This window comes from Pyxicephalus adspersus, chromosome 7 (genome assembly GCF_032062135.1).
Source record: "Pyxicephalus adspersus chromosome 7, UCB_Pads_2.0, whole genome shotgun sequence".
NCBI classification, from domain to species: domain Eukaryota; kingdom Metazoa; phylum Chordata; class Amphibia; order Anura; family Pyxicephalidae; genus Pyxicephalus; species Pyxicephalus adspersus.
In genome coordinates this window covers 55,933,360-55,944,606 of record NC_092864.1, presented here as the reverse complement: position 1 = coordinate 55,944,606, position 11,247 = coordinate 55,933,360, and the positions used below count along the sequence as shown (strand labels likewise).

Genomic DNA, 11,247 nt, shown 5'->3' with positions numbered 1-11,247 from the left:
GATTAAATGTTGATAGACTATCAGCCATACTTTGGTGCCCTTTTTTACTACAAACTTTGAGATGTTGGCCAAGGGCCATGTCAGGCCTCATCATTCACTTTGGATCTGCCTTAAACAGGTGCCCCATAATATTGCATAATTCATCGTCACTCAATCCAGAGTTTCACCACTTCAGTTCTTCGTTAAGGAGTTGGTGAGTGGCAGCTTCTATACGTAAGTAGGTCTTCGGCTTCGTACGTAGGTCTTTATGGTCATCCTTCAAGCCACAAATCAGAGAGTTATGTGCTATATACCTTCTACTGAGAGTCAAATAGCTGGAAACAGTGTTATATGAGTTGCGTGCATACTGTAAATTGAGATTCTATCAGTGCTATGCATCACCAAATCCAGATTTACAGTAGGGCAAAAGCATTTAAAGTCATAATTCACAAGATGCATGCCCGGGTTTAAAAAAAATGCAAAAATTTTTTGTATTGTGATAAAAGCAATATCATGTGCATTTTTTCTGTGCTAAGATTCCATAATATGCTTTTTCATGATTTTTAAGTACTTCCTATAGATATCTGTGTGCGCTATTTAAATGATTCTGCTTTATATACATTTGGTTTAAAAGAACAACCAAGCAACAAGCCATAGATATGTTTACATGACTTTTTCTGTGTCTTGTATTTTGCAGAAAAAGTTGTTGCAGTATTCATGATCATTTTTCCATTGTTTAGATTTTCTCCAGAGACTAAACTGAGGAAGTAAAAAACAAGTAATAGAAATAAAGCTAAAAGTAGAAAAACTGATGAAAAAAGCATCGTTTTTACCTGCATTTTTAATCTCCTTTTTTATGTGTAGCAGAAAACGTCCATGGAGAGCAATGTGTGATCTATCTGTACTTCCTATCTTTGCAATATTAATCCATACACTCCCAGTGCAGTCTCTTGCCAGCTATTTTTCTCCAGCAACGTAGTTATGATCCTCCATTTTTATCTTGCCAATGTTAACAAGTGCCAACTTCTCTATCACTTTGTTTGCTGGTTTTTAAAGTAAACGTCTACTTCTATTTTTTTGTTTCGTTAGCTGTTAACCCCTAAAGGCTCAATCAAAAAACAGAAAAACAAACTATTAGTTTGTTATGTCTTTTAGGAACCTCAATGGTAAAAGTATGTGTTACCAGATGTTCTCGATTGCTTGGGTAGTAATGTAAGGGAACTCCCGATATAAGGAACTCAGTGACAACTAGTCCATTAGCTTCCATCTATGCAGTTGATTCACTAAATAAATATGGGCTGGAATTTTTGTTGGGTTAGTAGGTGCAGCTCTGCTGTCTTTTGACTTTTTACTCTGCAGTCGCTGTTGAGCAAGCCTGGATTGTAAAAAGGAAGAAACAGAACAAGGAGCGCATCTAATAATAAAGAGTAATCAGAGATAGGGCCCTTTTAGATTTAGGGTTGAAAACTGCACTGTTGGTTCTAAGATGCCTCTCTTCAACTACTATGCTGTTAGCTGCAGCATTTGGCAACTGCTTTGTTGTGCTGTTGAGTGAAGTTGAGGTGCAGAGGAAAAACAGCCCTATGGTCATCAGCAACTTGTCCCTTCCAGGAACCACATCACAATCTACAACAAATCCATGCAGAAAATGGTTCCTAACTGTTTAAATTTTAACATATTTATAAGGGTGGATAAAAAGTCCTTTTTGATTGATTTTAAACACTTTTTTTTATTTTGTAGGGAAGGACCTCTTCCCTTCCATATTTACCACCGTGGTAGTAAAGACAGATTGGCCAAGCCAGAGCCTCCTGAAATTCCCAGGTTGCGGGTTGCTCCTTCTGCACATGACCACTCATGCATGTGCGGAAGGGGCTTTCCCACAATATAGGAAAAAATCACGTTTTTTTTTTTTTTTTTTTATTATTATTTAGATAAATTGAAAGCACTGTTGAGTCTGTGGTAGAATGCTGTAGTCAACTGAAAAGTCTAAAATGTCCCTAAAAGTTGGAGTTCATCAATGTGCTGCATCCCTTTCCACTGTTCAGTCACATGTTGGGGCAGGTCGACAACTAACGGGATTAAGAAAATAGATTAGAATAATGTTTGCCATCAACCCGAGGACATCTGGAGATAGAAAAAACATTAATATAGGACTGCTCTGGATTAGGATAAATATTGTACAAAAACATTCTTATTTTTATCTTGCTGTTTTGGTCCAAAATTCTGCTTTAACTCATATGTACAAAATTACAGGAAGAATGTACACTTTTTTCCTAATTAATTGCTTTCACATAAAATTTGATGGTTAATGATTCATAATATTACCTTTTACCTATTTCCTATTTTATACTTTAATTTTTATTTATTAATTCAAATATTTGCTTTTTTTTACTTTAAAATATTACTTTTTTGTTGGTCTAGTATTTTCCATTTATGACAGTTTTAGGTCTAGTAATAATAACTTTAAAGATTTATACTGCCAGAAAAGGCAAAAATATTAATTTGACCCCTGTTCGAAGGACCCTGTAGATTGATTGACTTTGTTGTTTTGTTCCTAGTAATCTTTGTGTTTCCTATGTGCTTTCCTTTTATTGCTTAATCAAAAAACCAAGGATACTTCTCTAGAATAGCTTGAATTTGAGCTTTAGAGCAAGTCAGTTTTCTTATCTTTTGTTGATTTACAATCTTTGCTGATTGATGTGAGTAACCATACCAAGTTTTTAATGGACACAAAAAGAACTTTTAGCAGTGGGGGTGAAAACGTTAAATCTGTCAAGATTGAATAAAATGTATAAAATTGCACTTTACCTTAATATATTTGCTGATCCTATGAAGTACACATAAGGTAGTTAAATATGTAATAAATTTATATATTTTCATATGTCAGCTTAGGACACATTTCGGGAAAATATGTTTAAATCCAACTCTCCAAAACCACAAAATGATTACACTTCTTCCAGCAGACATTAAAGATGTAGTCTGCTAAATAGTAGATGATGCTTCTACCATGGCCACATTATATTTCAAAATGTATGTAATTTCTTATAGGGAAACATTAGATCTGTTGTTTTATTGTTGTCCGTGTTGCTGCCAAGTAGATTCACCCATTTTTCGATCATTGTCATTGAGGCAGAAAGTTTTACAGTTATTATAATGTAGTCAGGAGGGTTTAGTGAAAGGATGCACAGAAACTTTAGTAACAAGGTTTTAATTATTATGTGCAATAACCTAAAACAACCAACCAGAGTCCATCCTATATTTCTCTGACTACTAATCTAAAATCTAGCAATTTGCAAAAAAAAAACTTTCAATGAAGTTGGAAATTGTTTTAGGTTTTAAGACCCAAAATGTATCAAGCTGCTATACAGTTTTGTTTTTTATTTAAAATATTGCAGTTATACATAGATATAGTGGATAATTATTAATATTGCAAAGAAACTGGTACAAACTTTGAGAGATTGCCCAAAGCTTGGGTCAAGATTTAGGCATTAATGTACCCCTGTATCGCTCCCCCCAGTGGATGTTTGGGCACCTTTCTCTTATGTTGTTTTCTTGTTACAGACAAACAGAGCATCAAACATCATTCTCTTATATTATTATATTTGCAGAAAAAAAAACTCTTTACAAAAACCATTTTGCTCAGCAGAATTCATGATACAAAAATGAATTTGTGCGCAATCGCATTTCAGCTTCTGCACATTTATTAGGGAGTTCAGCTTTGCCCGGAAGAATCAGGCAGAACAATCACATTACAGCTAAAATAAATGTTGCAGAGATGCTTGGCTTCCATGGCCATCTGCTTCACTGTAAATTAAATGAATCAACATTTCTTTTGCAATAAAACACGTCAAATAGAAACAAAAATAGTCTGATATGAAATCAAGTTCACTCGCAACAGGAAAGAACACAGTTTTATAGTCTATTTCATATCCTATTTTACTTAAGTTAATCTGACATTGTACTTTTTGTACCAAGTTTTATACTTCCACAGTCTCATTAAAATTAAATCTGCTCCTTTATGACTCCGTACATTGCAAGGAACACAAACACTAAACATCTTAGATGTGTTAACTCCTTCCCAATTAAAATGCATAATCTTTTCCCCTTCAAGTTATTAATTCATACCTTCCCTTTGTGCTCTATGATTGAGATTCTGTCTGACATCTATCTACACTGTCCTTCTTGTTGGCAATGATCTAAAGTTCTTTATAGATGAATATATGAACCTCTCTGCAAAAGTAATTAGGGAAGAGTTTCATGAGGCTAAATGTATTCCACAAAATTACTTTGCATATTCAAAATTCAATAGCACAAAAAAACATCCATATATCAATCTATCTCTCCATTTGTTTTTCCATAATAAAAAAAGAAGCCCTATCCCTAAAGGTAACCCTGCATTAGTGTGCTGAATGTATGGTTAGTTGGTCATAAGACACAAGGTATATGAATGGAACAATGGTTACATAAGGTGGCCATTCACACTAGATCGATGTTTGGTGAGGTCTCAAAGGAAACACTATGGTCCACAAAATACAAGGCTGGGCTGGCTGAGCTGGCACCCCTACTGTTAGAATAAAAAAGGCAATTGTTGTGGGGCCTAAAAAGAAATAGGATGATATAATAACAGTAACCCTGAGTGTTACTCGGGGTAGAAAAAAGTTGCTAAAAGCGGTAACCCCGAGCCACACGGGGTAGGTAAACCTATGGAAAGGTTAGTAAATACAGCGCTTACCTGATCCGCAGGCGTCCCGCGCCGTCCATCACCAAGATCTCTGTGTTCTTCCTTCTTCCTCCGGCCGGGCGGGGCGGGAAATTCAAAATCTATTTGTATTGCATTCAATACAAAATAACTGTATTGAATGTAATACATGGATTTATATGTGTAAAAGCAGTACATTTTTTTGAAAAAAATGTACAAAGGTCTGCCAGCATTATTATGCACTCCCTGAAATTAATACTTTGTTGAAACACCTTTTTGTTAAATGACACCATTCAGTCTTGTTGTGTAGGAGTTTATCAGCACGGCACATCTTGACTTATTACATTGAGTCTATTACATTGAGTTTAATATAAAAGAACACATCCTTGGCATCCCTTTATATGGACATGTATCTAATTGGGAATGCAATCTTTCACTTACAATCATTTGCATATCTGTAAAAGAAAGGAGGATATGTGGTTCAAATGTTACTTCCTGGGCTTCTGGATAGCAGGTATGATGGTGGAGAACCCCATCGACCACACCTTTACATTCAGAAGGAAGATAAGACCTTGATTTAAAAAAAAAAAAAACTTTCTAGTAATTTATTATGATATAAAAGCGCAAATAATCCTACTATTAAAAAATGCAACCAGCTCGGTCCTTTATTGCAGAAGGTAAAATATTGGATGTTATAAATTAATTACCATGTGTCATTTTTTTTATATTTCCTTTAATAGTGGCACCAAGCTGGCAACATGTTCTGGTGATACAACTGTGCGGATCTGGGACTTCGCAAAGTCAGAATGTATCCTGACATTGGAAGGACATACACATGCAGTGTGGGGCTGCTCCTGGCATACGTGTGGTGACTTTCTGGCTTCCTGTTCCTTGGATAACAACAGCAAGATATGGGATCTTAACAGGTTTGTTATAGTTTCTAAAAATTCAGAGTTACCCATATTCATTAAGATGTAATATTTATTTAAAGAGAGAAAGTGCAATACCCCATATAGGAACCAAGTGGACTGTTTTTAACTATTAAAAGGTGTTATTGGACAAAAGGTAGTTATTGGGAGTCATTGGCATCAACAACACAATTTACTAGGCAGAGTATATCTGTAAAGAAATAAGCTTCACATCTTAAAGGTGCGTGAATATTAAGTAAAACTACACTTTTTCAACTTTTTATGGAGAAACTTTCTTCTTAATCAAATGTACGTTAGTAATAGTATGTGTTGGGTTACTGAATGTTTAGCCACTTGTTAGGAAACTTTTTTTTACTGAAGTAGAAAGATGACTTGTTTCTTTTCTACTGTGCTTTGATATTTCTTTATTTTTTTTCTCCATCATTATAAACAAGAACCTAATTGTACTATTTTTAGATGTTGTTTGTCTAGTTTCACTTTTTCAAGTCACAGCCTGCCTATATATATTAAGTAAAAAAAAAATCTAAATTTTGCCAACATGATTATGACCAACATTAAAACAATGCTGAAAACACATTTTATGTAACAATCACGGTGTGCTTTTAATCTGTAAAGCTTAATCTGTATAGCTTAGTCATATGTGTTTCTAACTTGGAACATTGTACTCAATTTGTTGCTAGAAAACATTTCTGTTTAGCTTTTTTATGTTTTCCCTTTATTGTGCAATGGATATTTTGGATGCAAATGACAAGATTATTTGGGTTTTAGCAAATAAGGAATTAAAGCTGAATTCTAGCCAGGGCTTCAAAACAGAAATTAACTTTCCTTTCCCTGCTCCATTTCTAGCACAAACATCCCCACCTGGTTTTCCTTTAGGTTCAAGGCTTCAGTCATCTAAATTAGCCAAGCCAGAATGGCATAATGTCATTCCAGGCACTTGGGTATACCAGTACCATTTATTGTTGTATGATTAAAAAAATGTAAGGCTCACTGTGTATTACAATTATAGAGTGTATATGCACTACAGTAGTATATATAGTAACCTTGTGATCATGAACTGATCTTTAAAGATCAATGCATAGCAAGTTTCGTATTTGAGAAAGTATCGCTATGTTAGGAAGTAATACTTTCTTGTGTATATATGTGCCCTGGAGCACTGTTCCTGATTTGTTTTCTTGGAAGAGCATCCACATCTTCAGGATGCAGTTTACTCAAATAGCTGAGCCATTTGTAGTTTTGTAGGCTGTTAGCTAAATTTAAAAAATAAAAAAAAAAAAATAACTAAAATTCCCCCATAGTGGAACGCGCCACATTAAAAACATGACATGCATTTAAACCTCTCCTACTCTATTGAAAAGAAAACATTTTTAGTGTGATGATGGCAGTTGATTGATCTGGCTTTCTTCAACGTGCAGATCCCTGGGAATTAGTTGCACATTTTAGGGAACTGCCTCAGTCACTCTTAATATTCTTATTGAGCAAAAGCAATTTGTGTATGTCCCTCCACTCTCTCCCTCGCTGAATTTACATAAACTAATATGTAATAAGTCATAATTGATTTTTCCCATGAAATGTAAAAAAAACATCCTTGAAAGTTTACTCTATATCTTTATTTCAGGTTCAAGTGTTTGTTAATGTCAGTGATACTCAGCTTGCAGGCTAGGGAGCAAAGTAGGGTTCTTGTATATATGTTTTCCTATAACCTAAACACAGGTACAGTGATAGATGTAACACACTAGGGGTCAGGGTAATGGCTAGCTGGCATTCTGTGACCTGGTTGAAAAGTAGCATTCTAAATTTTGCTGAACATAAACAGCCATGTCCAAGGTCACACATCTTTTACAGTCACTACTTTTACAGTTATTGAAAGGATTTTTATTGGCCTGTTTTTTCTTTATAAGTCTGGCACTGTTACTACAGGCCTTGATTACAGGATACCACTGTGGCCTCTTAATTTAATTGCTCATAATATGCTCGATTTGAAATCCCAATGGCCCTTTTCCTCTCCTGAGGATAACACATCTGCTGCCTCAATCATAAGTAACAAGTCTGTGTCATGCTTTTTGACAGCAAAGGTTAAAATGGCTTAAATCCACAATGACCTTTTTCTCTTCCTGCCTCCTTCTCAGTAAGACGTTCAGAGGAGAGCTTGTAAGTGTCATCCATCAAATGCAAGATTGTGGGAAAACATAATAAAACTTTAAAATACCAAAGGTGCGTAGCAGCATATCGCAGCCATACCAGCAACTGTCTCTCTTCCAACAGGCTGTGATAAACAGTAAATAAGAAATAGCCACTAAATAACTGCCTTAGCGAGTGTAATCTCTCTCCTCAGTAGCTGAAAAGAATGTCGTATTTCATCAACTAGCTCATTTCCTAGTATGATAACGTGCAGAGTTCCTTTACAAAAAATATACTATTTCTTGCCGGGGCTGCTCCATAATGCATGTAGTGACAAAGTTTAAATCTGTCTTTTAGGACTGAAAGAGAAGCAGGTGACCCTCACAGATCAGTAGCATGAGTCTTAAAACAGTTGTATAGCAGTTTACAATGTTTTATAATAGGACACACAAAGCTATTCTGTTGTGTGCTACAGGAATAAGTAATGTGGGACATTGCTCTTGATGAACAACGAAAATGATCTTTATGCCCTTCCAGCTGTATTTCTAAAGTAGATGTAGAGTAGAATGGTGTTGATCTCAATAAAACATGTAGTGTAATCAATGACTTGGATTTAAAGATAAATCACTATAGATATAGCGTGTCCTAAACAGTTGTATAAAGTTATGACAATGTTTGGACTTAAAGGTTCATATGAGCCATTAGATAACCACACTACTGTATTAGATACACACTTAATCTAGATGGAATGGGCGTACTAGTGGAACATATATTGCTGTTTTGCAATATATGGTAATATTATTTTATTAGGCTTGCTGATTTATCCAAAATATTCATGGGGAATATAAAGCGGAGGGGGTGGACTAGGAACTCAATATGACCGGTTGGGGGTTGCAGTGATCATGGACTGCTGTTAGAAATGGCAAATGATTGTTGACCTGTCAGGCATAGATGAGACAGGAAAAAGGCTAATCATGTGTTTGACTGCAAGTGATACATAAATAAAAGTTGTCCATGGTACATCCGGAGAAAAAAGGTAAAGGGTCTGAGCAAGAGAAGGGTATAAGGCTATTGACAGGGTATAGAGGAAGCAGATTCAGAGCCAACTATTGCTTATTTATGATGGAATAGCTGTTGATTATGGTACATTTCAAATAGATACATAGCACAAGCTTGTCATCAACTGCACTGGCTAAATCCACTGGATGTTACTACTGGAAAGTGCACTGGCAGAGGATGGGGATGATTAGGATGAAGGAGAGAATGTGGACATGAAATGGGCTTTAAATTCTTTTGCACATATACTAGATGTTCCGAGTGAATGTGTGGAAAGTAAATTCCCTTAGTAAATTACCCCCAATGTTTGCAGATTTAAAGATTCCTAACCACATTAAATTTGTTAAAAAGGCGTTAAGTTCAGTTTATTACATATAGATCATTACCTTTTTTGGAGGTGCCTTTTCTAATCATAGTACTGCATGCACATCACATTGGGCCTGGTTTATTAAAGATACTGAACTATGCCGGGTTGGGAGTTGCAGGGATCATAGACTGTTGATAGAAGTGGCAAATGATTGTTGACCTGGCAGGCATAGATGAGACTAAACAAAGGCTAATCACGTTATTGACTGAAAGTGATACATGAGTAGAAGTTGACCATTGTTCATCAGGAGAAAAAAAGAGCGTATTCTGAGCGAGAGAGGGGTAAGAGGAGGCAGAGTTGGAGCCAACTATTGCTTAGTTATGACGGAAGAGCTGTTGAATATGTTACATTTGAAATAGATCCATAGCACAAACTTGTCATCAACTGCACTAAAGAGAGAGGAAGCAAAGAGGGATTGTGGATATGAGAGAAGGACGAGTGGAAGCCAGTTTGATACTGATTTTAGACCAAATATATAGAAGGTATAGTGGAATCTGATGCTAAAGGAGCAGGGGTGTGTGCAATGGAGCCTTCCACATATTTATTAGATATCCGCATAGAGCTTGAAGTTTATGTAGGCCGTGTGAGGAGAGTTGTTTCAGGCGCTAAAGTGAAATGTCTGCAAAGTTGTGATTTTGGGGTTTAAAGAGTGTTTAGACGTTCTGTGCAGAGGAAGTGGGAGAGATCTCCAGCATGTCATGTAGTAAGTGTTTAGCAATATTTACATTTGTAAAGGAATATTGTTACATTTGCATGCTAAAGTCACTCTTGGTAGTAAAAACATCCCATTACAACAAGTAAAAATATAGGTCACAATATCAATTTTTAAAATGTGAGATAGAATTTTATATTGTTCTTACATGATGAGCTGGTAAGAGTGCCAACCATTTCCATGTTCCATGACTCAGCAAGAATGCCTTCTGTTTCAAAATTTCAACTCTGTGGTCCAAGGTTGTTGCTTCTGTGCATAGGATAACGACTGTATTTTACTGAGCTGTATAGAAATAATTATGCCTCCTGTATTTATTAATTTGTAATCCTTAGTCAAGGATTGTACACTTCAGATTATTCATAAACTGTATTTAATATGAACAAGAAGACTGACCTTTGTTTCATGTACATTTATTATCCAGTGGCCTTACATATTCAAAGTAAGCGTAATCCATAAAGTCATCCTACAATATTAAAGCAGACCTAAACACTGAGCATCACATACAAATGTACATTTCTTAATTTTTTTTTCTGAAATTTTCTTAGTTGAAGAAAATGTTAGGACTGCAGTACAGGTTTACTAGTACTTCAAATAGGCATAATTACAGGAACACTGAAGAAGTGTATATTTGTACTATAAAGAGGTCTACTTTAGATTGTGAAAATGCAGTTAGCCAAGTGAAGCATTTATAGCTAGCGTGCCAAAATCATGTTTGCAAATGACCATTGTTAAAGGTTACCGTGTAATATATTTTTATTGTTCATTCAAATTCCAATTAGCCATCGGTTTTATTCATTGGTATGATCTTATGCTACGAGCCCTGAGCACCGGACCACTTTATACAAGCCAAAAAGAAGATTACTTATCCACCATTAGACATCTTAACATTAATGGGGGTCATTATAGAGGTCACCTTAATTTAAATTACCTCATACTTTACACATTTTCAGGAATCAAATATAACCTTATCTCTTCTGTTGGGTGTACTAGGTTTTTTAACTTGGCTAATTTTATTCTTTATAAAATATGACATATGAATCCACACCTGAAAAGTATATATCAATTGGAGCACTAAGTTATTTATACAAGAAGGGCAATATTAGGCATTGATCCTTGTATTGGGAGTTCTTGTGTTCCTTTTTACAGTAAAATTATACTACAAACAATAGCCCAGATAATATAGGAACATAATACAATATTTGGATTTTTGTTAATGTGCTTATATGATAAAAGCATGCCTCACCCACTGGCTTTCACAAAACAGCCCTCATAATTTATACAACTCTGCTTCAGGATATTCTATTTGCCTCAAAAAGGAACTTTATTAAAGTTTAAATAAACTCTATTACTAAAGTACGTTCACATGTAAGGGTCCTTCTTTGGG

At 35.4% G+C, this 11,247-nt stretch overlaps 1 protein-coding gene across 1 annotated transcript in view; it reads left to right on the top strand.

The window, feature by feature from the left end:
- SPAG16 (sperm associated antigen 16) overlaps positions 1 to 11,247 on the top strand; it is a 485,653-nt gene that overhangs the window by 245,819 nt on the left and 228,587 nt on the right. Inside the window, exon 12 of the mRNA XM_072418546.1 lies at positions 5,419 to 5,604. The gene's annotated coding sequence lies outside the window, so the exon portion shown is untranslated. The remainder of the gene's footprint in view (positions 1 to 5,418; positions 5,605 to 11,247) is intronic.